Raw genomic sequence first — 7,310 nt, 5'->3', positions numbered from 1 at the left:
CCGGGTTCGACCCCTCGAACCCCTCGCGGACCCGGAGCGCGCTCCCCCCGCACAGAAAACACACGCACGAACCCGCCCAGCCCAGCTCAGCGCTCCGCGCGGGGCCGGTGCCTTTAAGGAGTCGCGATGTTGCGTCATTTCCTCGAGACGCCCCCCACGCCCCGCCCTCTCGCCCCGGAGGCGACCAATCAGAAGCCTTCTTGGCCCTTGGGCGGCTTGTTGGGGCGCGGAACGGCGGCGCTCATCCTGACCGTTGCGCCTGTGGAGGGTGTGTAGAAATTTGGGACTCCTGTGGTTTAGCTCGCGGCCTCCGAATCCGCGAGTTTGAATCCGAGTCTTTGCTCTTTCACTTATTAATAGTTTGACCTTGGGTAAGGCGCCCATCCCCAGTTTCCACCTCCAAAAGGAAGAATTCTGGATGGTGTGGACGCTTATGGGATAATGCATGTGAGCGAGGGATCTGTGGGTGCAACTTCACCCCAGGTGAGAGCACAGAGCGTGTTGGTTGTGCGTTAAACTGGAGAAGCATCCGGGACGCCTTGAACTTGGCAGTGCCCCCTGGGCGGTGGTGAGGTGGGTCTTGCTCCCACGGGCGTCAGGAACCATGGAGGGATTCACCAGGCTGCTGCGGGGAGAAGGGGTTGGGGCGGAGAGCTGAAGGTAGGTAGGTAGATGCTTAGATATTGTAGTGCTTCAGAGAAGGATGAAAGGGCCCTGAGGGAGGTGGACCATAGTGGATTACAATCCAACGACACAAGTGTGAGAGGCAGCCCAGGTGTCCTCGGACGACCGACTGTATGGATGTAGAGGGATGGGAAACGCGGAAGGGGTGGGAAATAGAAAAGCCAGGTGTTCAAATGTTCAGCCTCTCAACCAGTGAAGATCTGGGCTGTGACAGGAAACAACTCTGAGCCGGCTCAGCCTATGGGGCGAACGTTATACAGTCTGAAGTTTCTCCCGAGGTTGCTGAAAGCACAGGGGATTGTGTGTAGCTACCATTCTGTGCAAACATTAGGTACTCAGTATGCCTCCAAAGAATTAGCAGTCTTATGAGGACCAGAGAGCAAAAGACTGGTCAGCATTCCAAACAAACTGCAGGATGCAATTTTTCACCCGCTCAGCTCGGCCTTCGTCAGCCAACTCAGAGGTCCCAACTGTCTTACCAAGGATTAGGAGTCCTGTAGGAATCCGTATATAACTGCTTTCAGGGCAGAAGACTAGGTCAGGGGGAGGAAGTTACTAGTGGAAGATCTTCACACTTCCAGTTCCTTCTTCGAATGCAGCTCGGTGTACGGATTCAACGATAAAAATGTCTAGGGCTTGCTTCAAAACAAGGGGATGGGAGTAGAGAACGATTTTTTTTTAAAACTTCTGAATATTAGGCACTCAATAAGTGTTTTCTCAATTCTTAGTTAATATATGACTGGAAGGATTCTCTACACAGTATATTAGATAAATACTTACTGATTAATTGCTTAGCATGCTGGTCTTTTTTCCAAATATCAGAGGTTCCAGAATAAAACAAAGCACTCCAATAACAGAGTCACAGGTAACCAGTTAACCCAAAATGGGAGATTGGCCTGAATTGAGGCAACAGGAAGTGAATAGGCAGGCAGGCTGTCTTCCCTGAGGAGGTGAACTTCTCTGTTGTTTTGGAAAGAGGAACAGGATGACCCAGGCAGAGACTCGTAGACAGTGGCAGTCGGGAGAAAGGCAGTTGCTGGCTGGACAGGTTCATTCGTGCACCCGGGAAGTAGTGAGCAGATGAGCTTCCATATTCTTCTGATACTGCTGTCAGTATTCCCGTCAGTCTGTCTGCCTAGTGAACCCTTAGTCATCCTTCCAAACCCAGCTCTGACAGGACACAGTGGGTCCTTTGCCTGTCGTTTGCCGTGTTCCTGCTTTCTGTGCTGCCCTTGCCATGACCCCACACTGTGGTGTAGTGGTTTGTGCATCTGTTCCCCTGCTGGATTGGGAACCCCTCCGAGGCAGGAGTTGTGTTGCCCATGTTCCCGGGGATTTACACAGTGCTTGGTGCCCCCCGCCAAGATGCCTTGTATAATTAGAGGTATTGAGTCCGGTAAATGAGAAAGCTGGTGGTGGCATGTAGGAGTCCAGTCATGGGGTCCTGAGGAACTGAAGAACACATGCCCCTCAACCCCAGCTGATTGCTGCATGACGTAAGGACCATGTAGTGCCAGCCTAACGATTTCCCAAGGGGTTCTGATAGTTCAGACCTATGTGCTGAATGTTGCAGTTATTCCACGTTAGCAGCTTGTTCAATTTTTGAGGGTGGGTAGCATGGGTCTGTAGGCAGGGTCTGGCTTCAGTTCCTTCTCAGAAGTAATCAGAAAACCCTCTTAGTTGATCAGATAGGGTGTCGGCCAACCAGATCGCCAGTAAAAAGTGTTCAGTTCAGTTGGCCCAGGACAGCTCCTCCTCCTGGTCGGGAGGGAAGGGCCCAGTGTAGGAGGAAGGACTTGGAACTCACCCTCCCACCGACGCAGGAGCTACTTACTCCTGCTAGAGCCTTGGTCTGTTTACAGCCTGTCTCTATTGCTCAAACCAAGCCACCCTTATTGCTTATGACCACCGGAATGGGCACAGAAGGTGTTTCCTAGCACATTCCCTAGGTGTCAGATAGCAGCTGTCATGGCAAAACACATCATCTCAGATCCATATGATACTGCAGTGGCAGTTTCAGTCTCTGTGACCTCACTGAGTTCTGCTTTGCAGGCAGCGCAACCCCTAGAGAGAAGATTTCTCTCCCCAGCCACCTCCTCCTCCTCTCTTCTTTGTCTTTCTTCTTCCACTTGTGCTGCTTCCACTTCTACATCTGCTGCTGCTTCTCTTCCGTTCTGGGCTAAGGACTACAGCTGATATTCGAAGATACCAACAGTGATCATTCACAGAGCACATTTACAGCTCTGCTGTCTGCTGCAGGTACCTGGTGGCGAGGTAGACGTGGCTCTCTTGTAATCTTCACAGAGGCTTCTTTTGCACTTTTCCCCATTGACATGGATCATGGATCATTTTTACAATCAGGACAAAATAAATAAAAATTTTAAAAACCCAAGAACTTTACATTTGCATAGAGTCCAGAGAACGAAATACTGTAATGCAAAGAGGAAAAGAAAGTAGTCGTTTGAAGACTGTTTGGAAGAGGGCCAGGGATTTAGCTCAGCAGTTCCACCACCTGCCTCACAAGTGCAAGGTCCCAAGTTCGATCGCAGGTACAAAAAGAAAAAGAAAACTCTTTGGAAGACACTGAGCCCACGTCATTGAAGAGCAGAGAGGAGCAGAGGTCTTGGACAAGGCCACCCGTGTCCTGATCCAGGCCGCACAGGCCGGACCGAGATGCGGAACTTCTGCCTTCCAGCCCGGTGTGCGTTTCCATTACACCATCCTGACTTGGTAAACATCAGTGTGGTGGAGGCAGCCTCCTCTGATTCATCTTCAGGTCGTCTCCAGACAGCTCCTGGAGTAAATCTGTCACTTGTCCAAGTCTATACATAGCTCTTTCTTTCCGAAAACTCTAAGCTCTTCCAGATTGCTGAGTCAGAGAACATTTCAGTATTTATAACTCACGAGAGTTGATTCTGTGTATTTCACAGCACCTGGAGAAACGTCTCAGAAACTAGGAAACTAAGCAAACTGTCATGAAGCTTCTGCCCACATCCCTGCTATGTACCCCGCCCGCGCCCAGCCCGGAACCTGACACACGGAGCAGGCAGAGCTCAGTACACAGTGAGTGAATGGAATGCTGCTGGGACAAAGACTTCTGTCCGTAAGGAGTATTTTCCATAACTCCTCCCTGAACTCCAAACTTTCCAGCAGCCTCTGCGACATCTGCAGTGGGTATCTTGATAGACATCTGAAACTTAATGTGTGAGAAAGTAAACTCTTGATTTTGCCCTTTGCATGTAATCCTTCCCCAGGCAAGTCGCAGTGCCACTCGTTACTCTGGAGGAAACTTGGGGTTACTCTTAACCTGTGTCACAGGCCCCTCGTCCAATTCATCAGCAAATCCTGCGGTTCACGGGCGGACTTCTCAGAACCCAGCGCCTCACATGCTCCACCAGCACCACTGGATATGGCTGCCTTCAATCCTCTGACCTTTCCTCTTGCCCCAAGCCACTTTCCTTGAGAACTTGGCAATGAGTTTTTTCCATCAGACTTAGGGAAATTAACACTCCTCCCATGGTTTACAAAGCCCTGTGTGATTCGACCTTCTGTTTCCTTTGTGATCTCACCTCCTGCCAGGTCCTATCAGTGCACTAGCCAGACTGTTGACTACACCTAGCACATTCCTATCCCAGGACCTTTGCACTTGCTACCTTCTCAACTTGTCAGTCTTTTTCCTCGTACTCTCATTACTTTCTCTTTTGTTTTGTTTTTGGTACTGGGGATCGAATTCAGCACCTTGCACTTGGGAGGCAGGCATCAGAACCACTGAGCTAAATCCCCGGCCCATCATTTGTTCTACTTTACAATCAAAAGTCATCTCTTCTGAAAGACTTTCACTCACCGTCCTGCATTTGCCTCCCCTCGGCCTGCTTCATCTTCCTTCCTTCCATTTAATTACTGCCTACGATTATATACGTGTATTTGTATATTGTGTGTGTCCTCGGATTATAGTACACATTTTCATAAGGCCTGGCAAGCTTTATCACAGTTGCAGAGTGAAACATGCTTGAGATACCCTATGTGCTCAGTAAATATTCACTTATCAAATGCATGGTTTCCTGGACCTTTTCATCTCTTGCTGCCTAACCTGACACTGCCAACCTGGAGTGGGATGAATGATCAGAAGAGCCATTGAAAGGACCTGAAATGAAACTCCCAAGCTTTGGAAAGTTACACTTTTCGCAGCCCTGGCCATGGGTTGTCCCAAGCTTCTTTCGGACTAGGACCTGTGCTAGAGCCTTGGTCTGTCCTGGCCAGGCTGTGTGGTTTTGCAAATCTTGGTGTCTAAATTTCGTTTGGCTACTGCACAAGGATATAAACAACACATAGAAGGTACTCAAAAGTTCCTCCTTCCCCAAGAATTCTAGCCGGTGTGCTTCTGTATTCAGAAGAAACCTGTCTTGCACCTTAGAGCTGTTCAATGTCTGTGAGGTCACTTGAACCCTTAGTCCTATTGGATTTCCTAACTGCCCGCCTTCTGGCGCTTTCTCCCAGCCTCGGAGACTGTGGGTCAGTATGTAGCGTCCCAGATTTCTCCCCGTGTAAAATCGGGCTAAACAGCAGTTTCTCACAGGGTGATTGTGAGGGTGAAAGGAGACGGTGCTGGGGAGGTGCTGACAGCGGTCTGACACACAGCCGCTGTCAGTAAATGTTGGGCGCTGTTGGTAGCATTTCCCCCACCCTCGTCCTCGCCCAGCTTGGGTGAGTAAATATTTATTCTCTCCATTCCTTCATTCCAGGCCCTGCAGCTGCACCTTCTCCAGTCTGGGCCGGGCCGCCCTCCTCGCTGTCCCCGACGCCAGCACGGAAGTAGGTGAGTGTCGTGTGTTCCCGAGATCCACCTGACACTTCCACCTCTACACCCGGCCTCCAAGCACCGCATTCTGCCCCTTTTGCTTCAGGGTCCATACGTTTTTTTACCCATTAGAGCCACTCAGCTGTTTTCTAATGGAGGGAGGCCTTTTGGGGATGGGACAAGGATCAAGGGTTAGAGGGGAAGGGGAAATAAAAAGGATTAAGATGCGATATGTAGATTTGCCAACTCCCCACTGTGCATGTATCCGTTATATAATCCGAACGTGCTAATAAAAACCTTTAAGTACTCTACAACTCCATCTGTCTTTTCGGAAATATATCAGACCTCTTCTTTCACCAGTGGACATTGAAACTACTATTTTGGTGCATTTGTCGTATTTGAAGCTGGCCGTGTTATGGTCTGACACACAGTAGGGCGGCCTGATGTCGTGTGCAGCCTGTGAATCTTTCCACACTCGGGCACCTGTGAAGTCGCCACCGTCAGGGCGCAGGACCCTGCCAGTCACCCCTCAGGCTCCCTTCCACACCCAGAGGACCCCCGTTCCGACCTCCACCACTATTGATTAGTTTCTCCCACTTTTCTGCCCGGCTTGTTACACTCAATACAATGTCTTGGAGATTCTTCGATTTTTGAATTCTTGGATTTTGTCGCGCGTGGCAATGGTTATTTCCTGGAGCGCGTGCCGCAGTCTGTTATACGTTTCCCACTGATGGCATCTGCACCGTCACCAGTTTGGGGCTGTGATAATAAAACCGTTAAGGACATTGTTGGATGTGTGCAGTTTTTCCCTGGGGTTGTGCCCAGAGGTTCAGTTGCTGGATCGTAGGCTGAGCACATGTTCGCTGGAGAAGCCACCACCAGACCGCTTTCCTCGGTGGTGGCACCAAGTGAAGCTCTGGCCAGGCATGTGGGAGGGTCCCGGCTGTTCCATATCCTCCAGTACTTGGTAATGTCGGCCTTAATTACTCTATCCTGATGGGTGGCTATCCATAGCTCATTGTTGTATTTGTATTTCTCTCAAATAATGAGCCCTTTTTTGTATACTTTTACCACTTGGTAATTTTTGTTCTTGTTAGGGGATTATTCAGTTTTCCTTTTCCTCTTCTTGATACTGTGGATGGGACCCAGGGCCTCCTACATGCTACGCAAGTGCTCTACCACTGAGCTACATGCCCAGCCCTTTTTATTTTTATTTAAACTATACTCACTGTATATTTCAGGCTCGGCTTAAACTGACTCTGTACCCAGGCTAGCCTCAAAGTTTGGGGCTATGGTAATCCTCCTGTAGCTAGAACTATAGGTGTGTGCCATAGTGCCCAGCATACCTCCTTATTTTTAAATTGGATTTAAAAATTAATCTTTAGGAATTCTTTATTTTATACACACACACACTCACACACAAATCTCTTCTTCCAGGTTTTGGCGGCTTAAACTGACTCTGTACCCAGGCTAGCCTCAAAGTTTGGGGCTATGGTAATCCTCCTGTAGCTAGAACTATAGGTGTGTGCCATAGTGCCCAGCATACCTCCTTATTTTTAAATTGGATTTAAAAATTAATCTTTAGGAATTCTTTATTTTATACACACACACACTCACACACAAATCTCTTCTTCCAGGTTTTGGCTTTCCACTCTATTATATGTTATATATGACAAAAAGATATTTTTTTTTTAAATTGGATTTAAAAATTAATCTTTAGGAATTCTTTATTTTATACACACACACACTCACACACAAATCTCTTCTTCCAGGTTTTGGCTTGCCATTCTACTAAGTGATATATCTGACAAACAGATAATAATTTTTA

The 7,310-nt window shown here is 48.6% G+C and overlaps 1 long non-coding RNA gene across 3 annotated transcripts; it reads left to right on the top strand.

Moving 5' to 3' along the window:
• The first annotated feature begins 202 nt into the window (after positions 1 to 202).
• Positions 203 to 6,260, top strand: LOC104851988. 3 transcript variants are annotated; one of them, XR_777353.1, is made up of 5 exons: positions 203 to 268; positions 361 to 483; positions 3,615 to 3,747; positions 5,427 to 5,500; positions 5,843 to 6,260. It is a non-coding gene; the product is annotated as an uncharacterized LOC104851988 (long non-coding RNA). The 3 variants fall into 3 exon arrangements; XR_777351.1 differs by lacking the exon at positions 5,843 to 6,260 and having other exon boundaries at positions 5,427 to 5,785; XR_777352.1 differs by lacking the exons at positions 3,615 to 3,747; positions 5,843 to 6,260 and having other exon boundaries at positions 5,427 to 5,785.
• The last annotated feature ends 1,050 nt before the right edge of the window (positions 6,261 to 7,310 follow it).

Source organism: Fukomys damarensis, unplaced genomic scaffold (assembly GCF_012274545.1).
Source record: "Fukomys damarensis isolate Sample0158 unplaced genomic scaffold, DMR_v1.0_HiC HiC_scaffold_32, whole genome shotgun sequence".
Classification (NCBI taxonomy): domain Eukaryota; kingdom Metazoa; phylum Chordata; class Mammalia; order Rodentia; family Bathyergidae; genus Fukomys; species Fukomys damarensis.
The sequence above is the reverse complement of the archived record's forward strand: the minus strand, read 5'-3'. Positions and strand labels throughout refer to the sequence as shown.